The 13304-nt window shown below is 49.3% G+C and overlaps 1 protein-coding gene and 1 long non-coding RNA gene across 3 annotated transcripts in view; both read left to right on the top strand.

The window, feature by feature from the left end:
• The first annotated feature begins 36 nt into the window (after window positions 1-36).
• LOC130706019 (uncharacterized) lies at window positions 37-4605 on the top strand. Its single transcript, XR_009006436.1, has 4 exons — window positions 37-160; window positions 2278-2363; window positions 4379-4426; window positions 4563-4605. It is a non-coding gene; the product is annotated as an uncharacterized LOC130706019 (long non-coding RNA).
• Window positions 4606-12012: 7407 nt separating this feature from the next.
• ZNF652 (zinc finger protein 652) overlaps window positions 12013-13304 on the top strand; it is a 69658-nt gene continuing 68366 nt past the window's right edge. For both annotated transcript variants that reach the window (XM_057535636.1, XM_057535635.1), the window contains exon 1: window positions 12013-12383. The gene's annotated coding sequence lies outside the window, so the exon portion shown is untranslated. The remainder of the gene's footprint in view (window positions 12384-13304) is intronic.

Here is a 13304-nt window from a genome sequence, read left to right as displayed (position 1 = left end):
GATGTGTAGTCAGACTGGATGACCATCCGGGGTTCCTGAGAGTCTGGGCATTTCCACTGTGGCCGCAGAGATCTCTTTTACTTCCTGCCTGGATTCTTCACAGAGCAGAGTGTGCCTTGCTGGGGAGGAGTGAAGAATGTTCCAACAGGATGTCTACATGGTAAGACCCCAAGGGCATCAGGCCCCATTCTGTTCTCCCCACGGGGGCGGGGGCACCTAGGCCCCGCCCTTCATGAATTCAGTCTCCTAGGGAAGTGGCACAGGAAGCAGGGACAGAATTAAGGGCTTAAGAATTCCACGTCCATATATGTATATGTATAGCTGATTCACTTTGTTATAAAGCAGAAACTAACACACCATTGGAAAGCAATTATACTCCAATAAAGATGCTAACAAAAAAAAAAAAAAAAAAAAAAAGAATTCCACGTCCAAACAAACCATCTGGGCCATGAAACTGAGAAGGGCTACAAAAGGCACTTCCCGATTTCACCATGCTGGGAAATACCAGGTCCTGCCACTTCTCCAGAAAGCAGCCACCTTGTTGAGGGTGAAATCCACTCTTCTCTGTTCTCTGACTACATCGCCCATGAGAGGTAGTACGCCTGTGTTTCATTTTGAAACTTGTCCATGAATGAAGGCTCTAACCTCTCATGCAGATGTTGGATGTTGAGTCAGTGTTTAACCACTGTAATTGGCAGAAAAAGTCCTCCAACTATCTAACCAAGATGAGACACTGCAATTTCCTCCCTCTTGCTCATCTGCTGCTCTCTGTGGAATGCAGAAAATAAGGAAAAGTTACAAAGCATTCCCTACTCCTAATGTTCCCAGAAAACTTCTGTAAACCTGACATACGTAAAAGGGCTTCAGATCTGATGACCCTCATTCTCTCTAAGTGTCAGCATCCCATATGGAAATTCTTTTAGAGGTAGTGATGGTGGGGGCAGGTGGGGGGGACAGAGAGCTCCCACATTCTTGAATACAAGCCTCCTGGGTGCTTTCCTGGGCCCCTCTCCTGGTGGGGGTCTCTCCCTGTTTGGTGCCTCTGTCACCTGGTTGTGAAACTGGAATGGGCCCCAAGGATGCTGTGGAGGTGGCATGTGGGGCGCGGCAGGCATGTGCAATGCGGCAGTAGAGCATTCCTTCTGAGGTGTGCCTGGTAGAAGTGAAAGGGGCTTGAGCTCTAAAACAAGGAAAGCGTCAGAGAAATAAAATTTTCAAAGGCTGCTGCCCTAAGTTTGTGGGAGTTTCCTAAATCAACGGGCAAATCCCTACATTAGAAAGAGTTTCTTTCTCTCCTTCCTCCCTCCCTCCCGTCTTTTCTTCCTTCCTTTCTCTTCTCTCTCTTTTTCAATGGAAACACCTTTCTCCTCTCTTCCAGCCTCAATTCTACCATCCTTTCAGGTCAAGTTAACGGCCAACCTCTTTCATACAACTTTCCCATCTAGTCAATCTCTGGTTGTCCGCTCCTTTCTCTGAATTCCCATTGAATTCTATTAAACCTTGGGGTTTGGTATGACTACGCAGTGTCTCGTGTTCCCCAGCTGTTTTATGTACGTGAGTCTTGTCTCCCCAACCAGGCTGTAGATGTCTAGAGGGCAGAGGCCATTCCTTACATTTTGGAGTCCCTCAGCCCAGGGCTGGGTATGTAATAGGCCTTTATTGAGACCTTCATTTGCCTTTTACTTCTCATTAAACATCAGATAATTCATACAGGAAAAAAAATTCAGAAGTGTAATAAATGTGAATAAGCCTTCATTTGGGTAGAGTCACTAACCGTCTTATACAACACCAGAGAATTCTTACTGGAAAGAAACCTGTATCTGATGTGTCTGTGCGAGAGCCCTCGGGTGAGTCTGGAGGCTTGGAAGTCACATCTGACTCAGTGTCCAGGAACTTAATTACATAGAACGTGATGTGCGGAAACTTTCGCTCAAGATGAGACCCAACATTGGCGTGCACATTAGAGAGAAACCATGAATCCGAAGAATGTGGAAAAACCTCCCTCAAGATCTTCACCAACCAGCATCAGAGGATTCACCTGAAAATCAAGAGCAGTGTAGATGCAGGGGATACAATAGGCTGCGACGCGGCCACAGCTCCTGTCTCTGTGCAGCTCGTCTCTAGACCCATTTCCCAGCTGAAAAAACTGAGACTTGGAGAGGAAGCATTGTCTACTGTGGGTACAGCTGGAATATTACAAAACTTTGATTAGCACTTTTTCTTTTTTAACTTGAAACACTCCCGTGTCTCACTTTCTTTGTCATTATCTCTCACTAGGGAAGGGAAGGGATGATTTCCCCCTAACGCTTGTTATCAACGGAGAAACGGGGCCGGAGGGGCTGCATCACTGGTCCACTACACAGGTCAGGATAAGAGCTCTATTCTCTGGGGACCTTTATTTGATGTGCTGGGAACCATGCTAGGTACTAAGGGAGACCAAAGGTGAGAAGAGAGGTCCTGTGCCCTCAAATAGCTTTTAACCCAGGGAGGGAAGTGACCGGTCCTTAATATCTGCTTTAACAGAAGTGCATATGAATTGCAGCAGAGGCATGAAATGCAGGAAAGGAGCCCTACGTTCATTTGGGGGAAGTAGGAAAAGCCTCACAGAGGAGGTATTGTTTTAGCTGAGACATAAAGGATGAGGAGTTTGCCAGACAAACAAGTGAGGATAGGGTGTTCCAGGCAAAGGCATTGACGTAAGAAAGGGCATGGCTGTTGAGGATCTTGAAGAAGTTCAATATGTAAAGCATGTTGGGGGGGGGGCATAAGCTAGCCAGGCAGTTAGACAGGGGGAAGATAGCATGAAGCCCTTGAACGCCTTGCAAAGCAGTTCAGATTTTCCTTTAAGCAATGGAAGCTGTATTAGTTTCCTACTGCTGCTGTAACAAATCACCACAAACTGAGTGGCATAAAACAACACAGATTTATTTATTTTTTTATAAATTTATTTTATTTATTTATTTTTGGCTGCATTGGATCTTTGTTGCTGCGCGTGGGCTTTCTCTAGTTGTGGCGAGCAGGGGCTACTCTTCGTTGCAGTGCACGGGCTTCTCACTGCAGTGGCTTCTCTTGTTGCGGAGCACGGGCTCTAGGTGCACAGGCTTCAGTAGTTGTAGCACGTGGGCTCAGTAGTTGTGGCTTGCGGGCTCTAGAGTGCAGGCTTGGCAGTTGTGGCGCACGGGCTTAGCTGCCCCGCAGCATGTGGGATCTTCCCGGACCAGGGCTCGAACCTGTTTCCCCTGCTTTGGCAGGCAGATTCTTAACCACTGCACCACCAGGGAAGCCCAACACAGATTTATTATCTGACAGTTCTGGAGGTCAGAAGCTTCACTTGGCCAAAATCAAGGTGGCAGCGGGCTGTGTTCCTTCTGGAGGCTTTAGGGAAGAGTCAGCCCTTTGCCTATCCCTATTTCTAGAAGCTGCCCACATTCCTTGGTGCTTGTCCCTCTCCCATCTTAAAGCCAGCAATCACACCATTCTGACCACTGCTTCCTGGTCACATCTCCTTCTCTGACTCTAATGTTCTTGCCTCTCTCTTCTAAGGACCTTTGTGATTAGATTGGACCCACTGGATAATCCAGGCTAAGGTCTGCATTTCAAGATCCTTAACTTAATCCCATCTGCAAAGTCCCTTTCACCAGTGTAAGGTAACATATTCACAGGTTCCAGGTTCAGGGAGCCATTATTCTGCTTATCGCAGGAGCCATTCAAGAATTCTGAGCAGGAGAGTGGTGTGACTGAATTGGGGTGTTGGACAAGTACAGCGTTGTGGTTCAAAGAGCAGGTTTAGGAGTCTGACTACCTGGGTTCAATCCTGAGTCTCTCACGTAAGGCTTATGTGACCTTAAGTCATTTCCTACTTCATTTCTCTCTGCCTTGCTTTCCTCATCTGTGAAATGCGGATACCTACCTCAAAAGGGAGTTGGAAGGATTCTATGGGATAACAGAGGTGCAACATTTAGGACAGTGGAAAGCACTCAATAAGTTGGGGCTATCCAGGTGCTTAGTAGGTGCTAAGAACAGCAACCTGGTCAGGAAAATGACATGCACGGTCAATGCCACGCAGAGCAGAACCAAGCTTCCTATGGGGCCCATTTCCACAGGACCATCAACACCATAGGAAGGAGGTCTCCAAGCACCAGGGGATTCTTTGGCACAGAGGAAATATGCAGCTCCTCTGAATAGCACCACATTGCTCAGTGGGGCACTCACCTTCTTCGTCTCTGTTGGCAAAATGAAACGAGGGATGTAAGTTGCCCCTGTCTGTTCCCGTTCTTAGGTGAGGTTCCATCTGTGTTGGATAATATTAGAGAGTAGGTGATGTGTTGTCTTAAGCTCTTCCCTGAGATCTCTGAAACAACTGTTTGGTTTGACACAGGGCCAGTTAAAGACCTGGTGACATCTTACCCATGCACCCAGTGTGATGGTAAGTGTGCTTCTGAGTCGATGGGCATCTGGTTTAGGGCCTCTTGCTTCCCTATCTTCTCTGTCCCCATTTTTCTGGCACCAATGAACCTGAAGCTATAAAAGAATATCTCTTTCCTGTTGCTTTTTTCTCTAAGGAACTCCAAAGGAGTGGCTATGGATCTCCTAGAAGTTTACCTGTAAGTGGATAAAACACAGGACACCCAGTTAAATCTGAATTTTTGGATAAACAATGAATAATTTTAGTAGGTCCCAAATGTCACTATGTGCTTAGTACTATTTTAAAACCAGATTATTTGATTAACCAGAATACTCCGTTCCCTAAGTCCACCATATAACACTTTACTCTATGTTCTTTGATGTAATCTGCAAGGGAGATTGGTATTCAAGCCCTGAAAGTTCTAGTACCTTCTAGAAGGTGACTTTCTCTGTACTAATACAGGGAAGGGAGGGAAGGCTGTGTTTCTAGAGGGATGGCAAGGGTCAGAAGAGTAAGGACTGGTCCCTCTTATTTCCCTGATATGAATGGTGATGGCGCTTCAGCTGTGACACAGTTTCTTCTTCTGCCCAACTCTGAGATTCAGAGAAGCTCAGATCCTGCTCTGTATCTCACCTGCCCTCTTCGTTAATAGGGTGCATCATCCCCGCTGCTCCATGACCTAAGGATGACCAGGATACCCGTTCTGTTTAGGTATGCTGAGATTTTTTTGTCTATATTGCTGTCTTTGATGTTGACTAGGGTAACGATGATGACTCTCACCATCTATGGCATGTAAGGGAAAGTCTGTCTTTGGATTGAGTGTGTGTAATTTGTAGTCACTGTTACGTGAAACACATAAATAAAAGAACGGTTGAAGTCTGCAAGGGTAGTCACTATTGGCAGTAGGTTTGCTCAAGGTTTGGCTCCCAGGCTCCATCCCATATGACTCCGCAATCTAGAATGATCCTCCTCTTTTTACTCACCTCTAGCCCTCACTCTAAACTTCCGTCCTTGGTCTGTGGGGGGTAAACACCTGAAATCCTCCAATTTACCTTGTTTGCAGGCCAAGGCTCAGCCTTGCCACCAGTTAGGGCTTCAAGCAGATGGTCACTTCCTGGTCCCTCCCTGGTCATCTACAGGTCACTCTCCACTGCAGCATATTGTCCAGCCTGGTGCTGTCAGGTGGGACTTGAGTTTTCACATCAAAGTTGTTTAGACATGTTGTGATGGCTGATTTCTACATTTCTATATTCACCCCATTTAAGTATCATTTCAGTAAATGCAAAAGATTATAACAGTTTATGAAATGGGAAGTGAACCCTGGATTTTACCCCTCTTGATGTGAACGAACCCACCCAGCCATTGGCAGGAGGCTGAGCCCCGCAGGATTAACTGTGTCCTCTAGCACCTCCATCACTTCTAGAAAAAGGTGGCCCTGAGGGGCCAGGGGAATTAATGACTTAATGCCTACAAAGCTCTAGGAACAACTTGCTGCAGGTAAGGTCTCATTATCATTAATTGTTGTTATTATTGTTGTTCTTAACCCAACTCCTGTGAAAAGCTGCCACAGCTTTGTTAACGATCTCAGGTCAGGAGTTTAATGAATACCTCTGAATGCCAGAGGCCCCAGGCACTGTGTTCCTGCCCCCCACATCCAGGCTCCACCTCCCCTGAGCTCCGCCCTCAGGGTCCTCTCCACCCACAGATCTTCCCCGGCGCTACCTGAGGGCCTCCATCATTCTTCAGTCCTGCTAACAACTCCAGCTCCCTCTGCAGCCCCCAGTTTCGGACACCCTCATCCCCTTTGCCACCCCTCCCCCGTAATCTCACACACCTCCTTTGGCCATGCCTTCCCTTTTCTGCAGTTTTCTGGCCCCCCCAACACGTTTCTTGGGGCTCCCAAACTGTTCTCCTGAGACGAGCCTTTTGAGGGTCACTAAAGCTAAGAGGGGGTACCCTGAGCCCTCTCCTTCCCCCTTGCAGCTGCCATGTCCTGCACTGCATCCCAGGTCTCCCATCCCAACTCTGTGAGAATTTCGGGATTGTTCCTCAGGTAGTGAGGCCGCTTGGGTGGATTGCCAGGTTTACGGTTATGGAGTTTGGCACTAACGCACAGCCCCATGCAGCCACCTTCTTTAATTAATTAATTCCAATTTTTAAAAACCATGTCTTCAGTTGGACCTCAGTGCATGCCTCTGGGGCATATGTCACATCAATTACAGACAACAATTAAGCATGCTGCCTAAAAGAATCCGAGAGCCTCTTTAAAGACTCAAACACAATTCGGGCCTAACTGCCTTAGATCACTCCCCTGTAGATGGACCTTGAGGCAGAACCCCCCAGGGGAGGAATTGGGCTGCAACAGTCCATTTAGAGATGGGAGATGTTCTCCTGTTGTGGGTCCCTGCCCTGGGCTGCCCACACTCCCTAACCCCAGGATTCCTCTTGGCCTTTGCTTAGATATCCAGGAAGCTAAGCTATTGCAGGTAGTGTGGTAGCCTAGCTTCTCTGGGGTAGTACCAACGTCCCTCAGATCCCAAAGCCCACCTCTCTACTGTCCTAACTGGCCATCTTGCATGGATAAAGATGAATCTCAGGCCCTCACACAACAGGACAGACAGAGACTAAGTTAATCTGTCCTTCCATCCGTAGAGATGGTAGACGCAGGGTTAACTAATGCTTTCACAAGTGGTTTGAATCAGGAAAATGGTTAGAGAGGCTGCTTGAGGGTAGAGATGATTTCTTCATGGTCCTTGATTCCCACCTTGCATGACAGACACTTAGTAGTTATTTCAGGAAGGTTGATAGAATGTTGACGACAAGAAGGGGAAAGAGCATGCAGTGCAGCTACAAATAGTTTTTCCGTGTGCGAAGCAAGTAGGCAGATGGGACTGGCCTAAAACCTTAGTCTCATTAACATTGTCCTTTCTACCCAACTGGAATTTAAAAAATCATTAATAGGCCAGGTAAACATGGCTTTCCTTATCTATTTAACTCATTTCTTTATTGGCGTATGTGAGTCGACCGTGAATCACTTTGTCCTTTTATGTTGACCAGAATCGTGGCTGGCCATCTGAGTCCAAACTTCCAGACAGCAGAGACCACATCTGTTCCATGTGCTTTATATGGTGTCCAGCAAAGGGCTGCAGTACCGTGTCACACACAAGTCCTGGACTTGGACCCTGGAGACCCAGGATTTCATTCTGGCCATGTTACCCTTAAAATCCGGACCTTGTTTTTAATTTGATGTTTAAAAAAAATAGCGGAAATGTTTTCTGCCCTTCCTACCTCCCAGGGTTGAGGGAAGGATTAAATGAAATACTGTAAAAGAAAGATTTGTAGAAATTGTCACATACATCTTTTTTGTTTGTTTTTTGGTTTTTTTGTTTGGTTTTGGCTTTGGGTTTTTTGGGCTGCATTGGGTCTTTGTTGCTGCGCACGGGCTTTCTCTAGTTGCAGTGAGCGGGGGCTACTCTTGGTTGCGGTGCGCGGGCTTCTCATTGCGGTGGCTGGTCTTTGCTGTGGAGCACGGGCTCTAGACGCACAGGCTTCCATAGTTGTGGCACAGAGGCTCAGTAGTTGTGGCTCGTGGGCTCTAGAGCACAGGATCAGTAGTTGTGGTGCACGGGCTTAGTTGCTCTGCAGCATGTGGGATCTTCCCAGACTAGGGATTGAACTTGTGTCCCCCGCATTGGCAGGCGGATTCTTAATCACTGCGCCAACAGGAAAGTCCCCATACGTGTGTTTTTTAAAAAATTATAAAATGCAATTTGATGATAAGGACACCAGAGTAATCGTGATCCAAACTCTGAGATGTTTCAAATGGAGAAGCTGATGTATAGAGACCACAGCTGCAGGGAGCTATGAACCAACTGATGGTCCCAGGCCATGCTACAGCTAAAACCAGCTGAGACTGAAGTGACAGTGGCTATCTCAATAGCCTCCCTCACCTCCATCCCCAAAGCAGAACAGCTCCACTCACACACCTGGCCTTTTGGTGCATTCTGGCATTTGTTTTAACTTTTCTCTGTAATTTTAGTGGGGGTGCTGGGAGCTGAGGGGGCACAGAATGAAAGTGCCCATGGACCACATATACACATGTCCACAAGTGCACGCATGCGTACAAGCCCCATGGCAGACAAGCCAGAAGTCCAGCTTTCTGAGCTGTCTTTAAACATTATCGCTTAGAGATCTGAGGAAAAAAAAAGTGAATACAAAAGGGGAGTCCAGGACATCTTTATCCATTCTGTAAAAGGGGCAGTTTCCTATAGGAAGGGCTTAAAGATGAGAATTGGATAGTGACTCTTAGGAAAGGAATGGAATTACAAGGTATTAACGAACACAGTCAACTTTCTAAAGTAGAATCCTAGGTATCAGATCTGGAAGGCACTAAGAGCCATATAATCCCCTCTTTTCACAAAGCCTCAAAGGTGGAGTGATTGAACAAAGGTCACAGCACTACAAGTATTAGGGCCTAGGAGACCACGACCAGGCTCTGGCCCCAAGTCCGGTGCAGTAGGACGGGGTTACCTTAGTTAATGGGTGGGCAGGGAGCCACAGCCACTGCCCCTCTATAAGTACAGGTGGAAAGAACTATTATTGACTGGGGGTACACCCCTGGAAACTTGGGGAGCAAAGAAATGCAGTGAATAGGGAGCTTGTACCAGGCTGTCCAGCTCACCTTACAGGAACAAGATAACTCTGTTGCTGTTTAAATTAAATTTGTGAAGGTTTCCAGAGCTGTCAAAATATAAAGAATTTTCACTAAAATTTTTAAATCAAAAAAAAAAAAAATGGTGGGCCTAGTGGTTAGGATTCCAGGCTTTCACTGCCATGGCCCAGGTTCATTCCCTGGTCAGGGAACTGAGATCCCACAAGCCACGTGGCGTGGCCAAAAGAAAAAGGGGGGGCGGGGGGTTCTGTTGGTTTCTGCCCACGGCCTTAATGAGAAAGTTAGTGAAGAACTATCCAGGGCCAGGAAACCAGGATGACAGAAGCCTCGTCTTCCAATAAGGCCAGATGTGGGTGCTAAATGTTGCCTATAATGACTGCCAGGACGAAGAAGGGAGGCACTGGGACTAGCAAAGTGATGACAGCCCTTCTTCCTGCAGGTTCTCAAGGGGGAAGAGTTAAGGGGGAGCAGAGGAAATGCGATCGCCTTGCCAGGCCCACGGCCTCCCAAAGTACCAGTTGCCAAGGCTTCAGATACACAGGGCAAGTGCCAGGGGCCTGGAGAGAGCAAGGACGAAAAAAAACAAGAAATAAAGGAGATGCAGATGTAGAACTGAATATTAGAATTATTATCCCTCACATGGCCAGGCTACCTGTTTTCAATCCAGAGGAATATGTAGCTGTTTTTCCGAGAAGGCCTGTTAAACCCTTTAAGAGGACAGCACATTGGGAGTCCTGCTTTGCCTCCATTGTTGACTGGGCTGGGTGACTTGGGCTGAGCCAGTAAACATACCTTGGCCTGGATTTCGTTCACTGGGAATAATACCTGTTCTGCCTGCTTCATGGGGTTGTTGCAAAATCTGATAATGGACATAAACTTTCTGCAAAAACCATAAAGCATGCTTCAAATGGAAGGTGACCATATTACTATTCCAATGACTAGGAGCCCTTCAGAGGTTTGGCCTGTGGGTAGAAACTCCTAGAGACTTGGTTCTTTAGCCGTCACTCTGCATACCCCTCTTCCAAGCAGGATAGCCCTGACAGGCATAGGGTGGGGGATGGATCAAATGTCCAAGAAGGCAAAGCTGGACACCTCAGTCAGATATTCTAGGCTCACCAGCCTCCACGGATGCCAAGTTATTTCTCACACTGAATCTAAGTCTTTTCTTTTACTACTTATGCTTGCTTCCTCCTGTTCGGCCTGAAGATTTTCTCTACTTGCTGAAATATATCATTTTTAGTGTTTACCCACTGAAGACACTCACTATTGAAGAACATGACCCAAAGTTGCTAAATTGCAATCCCTAGAGTATGGAGTCCAAGTGTAATAAAAACCAAGCATATGTTTTTGGAAGTAGCTAAGGACAGAGTTAACCCTCAAACCCCTTTATAAAGTTTCAATCTCTTCCCTAATCTTTTCCCAGACTCAGGTCATTTTACTCCCCACAGGAATTTTTGGGGGGCTGCTATTTTGGGGAGAAATACCTGCATCTGTCTTCAAAATGTTGAGAGCTCAGCCTTAGTGCAAGAACATTTGTTAAGTGTGTTTTTAATAATGGAAGGATAATAAGGAATTCCAATTAAGATAAAATTTGGAGGGACTTCCCTGGTAGCGCAGTGATTAAGAATGCGCCTGCCAATGCAGGGGACACGGGTTCGATACCTGGTCCGCGAAGATCCCACATGCCGCAGAGCAACTAAGCCCATGCGCCACAACTACTGAGCCTACGCTCTAGAGCCCGCAAGCCACAACTACTGAGCCCGCGCGCCTAGAGCCCGAGTTCCGCAGCAAGAGAAGCCACCGCAATGAGAAGCCCATGCACCGTAACAGTAGCCCCTGCTCGCCGCAACTAGAGAAAAGCCCGTGCGCAGCAACGAAGACCCAACACAGACAAAAATGAAAAAATAAATTTATTAAAAAAAAAAAGATAAACTTTGGAAAACATCAAGGAAGTTTGGTTTATGGTGGGAAAGGTCATGCCTTGGTTCTACTCCATCTAAGGCCTTTACCTTGCTGGGTTCATTTCCCCTCTCTGTACTCCAAGCACTTTCAATTATGGACTACTTCTCTTGGCTATGAACTTGGATAAATGCTACCTTGTTAGCTAATAGTACCCTTAATTATATTAATGATTAATAGCTAATTAGTCATAATGCTATAATACTTAAATGGAGGCTTCCTTTCTTTTGGCAGCTCCCTTCTCAAGCACACGCGCGTGTGCGCACACACGCGCACACACACATATCCCCTTCCCTATTTCTGGCCACAGAACAAGCACGGCTCTAAATTTGTTCTTCTGACCACTCTGGGTGATCTCTAAATTTCTCGTTTTTATTAGCTGTCCCATTACTCTAGCGAATGACCACTACTGCTTATATTTTGCCTCTTTTATTTCTGTCTTCTGTCACTCATACTGCTCTTCGGTAACAAGGAGGCCAGAGTCAAGCTGTTTGTTTTCTTACCTTACTTCATAAACCAAAAAAAGCTCTTTTACTTCTAAATCTCACTCGGGCCTACTTTTCTTCACTTCACCTTTCCCTAATCTTAACCCGCCCCCCTACTTCGTGGAACCCCACCCCCCAGAACCCAAAGCTCCCTCCCACTCTACGTTTTGGCTTCCTTTCAGCAGCCACGCCCCCAGACCCAAGGAGAGCGGTGCGCACGCGCACTCCACGCCTTTACCTGGGTGCTCGGGAGTGGGCGGAGTGGGGGAGGCGGTGGTGGAGCGGGAATTGGCAGTTCTGTGGGCGGTGGAGCGCTCACAATGTGGCAGGAGGGAGAAAAGGTGCGCCGGGGCCGGCCCCGAGGGCTGCGCATGCGCGCCGCCGCGCCCAGCGCCGGGATGCCAGGGGGGCGGGCGGAGGGAGGTGTCGGGCTCCCCGTTGGGCGGGGGGGCCGGAGAGGGAAGGGGCCGCGGGCGCGCGCGCGCTCTCGCCGCCGCTCGCCGTCCCTCCCTCCCTCTCTGCCGTCCTCTCCGCACACACAAGCACACACGCACACCCCCTCCCCTGCCTCCCTCCCCGCGCGCCGCCCGCCCCGCCGGCCCCGCTCGCCCTCGCGCGCTCGGAAGGGAGTCGCGAGACGTCGGAGCGGCGGCCACGTAGCGCTGCGGCGGCGGCGGCGGCGGCGGCGGCGGCGGCCGAGGCCGGGACTGCGGAGCGGCCCTGAGGACAGACGTTGGGCAGGGGGGAGGGGCCGGCCCGGCCGGTGGTTGTTACTCGAGCGCCGCGGCTACAGGCCCCCCGCCGCAGGGATGGACCGCCGAGGCGGCGGTCGGGGCGGCGGAGGCGGAGGCGGCCGGCCTGGGTGAGTAGGGGCCCCTGCCCCCAACGCACACGCCACAGTCGCGGCTGCGCCCCTGGCAGCAGTCCTTCCTCTCCGCCGCCCGCTGAGCCGACTGGGGCTCTGGGCGCCGGGTTAGCCCTTCGCCAAGGCAGCTGCGTCCAGTAGGCCGGAGCAGCCCCCATCCGGCGGGGAGGCCCGGGGCGCTGCGCTCTTCTGGCCCCGAGCCTGGGCCGGGGGCGCCCGCTTCTGCACCTTCGCCCCCTCCTTCCCGGACCCGGGCTGGACTCCAGTTTTGCAGAGTCCGCTCGCCCCGCGGCCCGCGGGGAGGCTGGTGTTGCACGGGTTAGCGGGCCGAGGGGGAGGTTTGCACCGGTCCTCCTCCGAGCATTCGCCTGCCCTGAGGCTGGTGGCTTGCACCCCCTGCCTCCCCTGCCCTGCGGCTGCGCCCAAACCCCCAACCCCCGGGAGTATTGTGCCGCCTGAGATAAAATGTATCTAGTGTACACCCGCCCCACACTCACCCGGAGGGTAATGCAGACCTTTCTCCACCCCCACCACCTCCTCCCCTCCAATCAGGCTCTGCTTGAGATTCTTAGATGGGAGCCACTAAAGGTAGTGACACCCGCGTTACATCTGCACAGAACATGTTCATTGTCGAGGAATGTCTCCTGTAGAAATGATAAATGCCCCTGCCTCACCCTCGAAGACTGTCTTCACGATTTAAGATCCCATATGCTCTTCTTGAAGAGAGCCAGTCTTTGATCACATCTAGCATATCCCTCCCCCACAAAACACACACACACACTTCCTGATTGCGGAACAGTCCCTGTCATCGCGGATCCATTGTCAGGAATGGCTTGTGCCAATCAAAGGAATGTGCTTTTGCCTTTGGAGAAGGGTGCCTTCTACAACCATGTTCTCAGGATGGTGCTGCGTGAGTCT

Source organism: Balaenoptera acutorostrata, chromosome 20 (genome assembly GCF_949987535.1).
Source record: "Balaenoptera acutorostrata chromosome 20, mBalAcu1.1, whole genome shotgun sequence".
In the NCBI taxonomy this organism is placed as follows: Eukaryota; Metazoa; Chordata; class Mammalia; order Artiodactyla; family Balaenopteridae; genus Balaenoptera; species Balaenoptera acutorostrata.
This window is presented reverse-complemented; position numbering and strand designations above follow the sequence as displayed.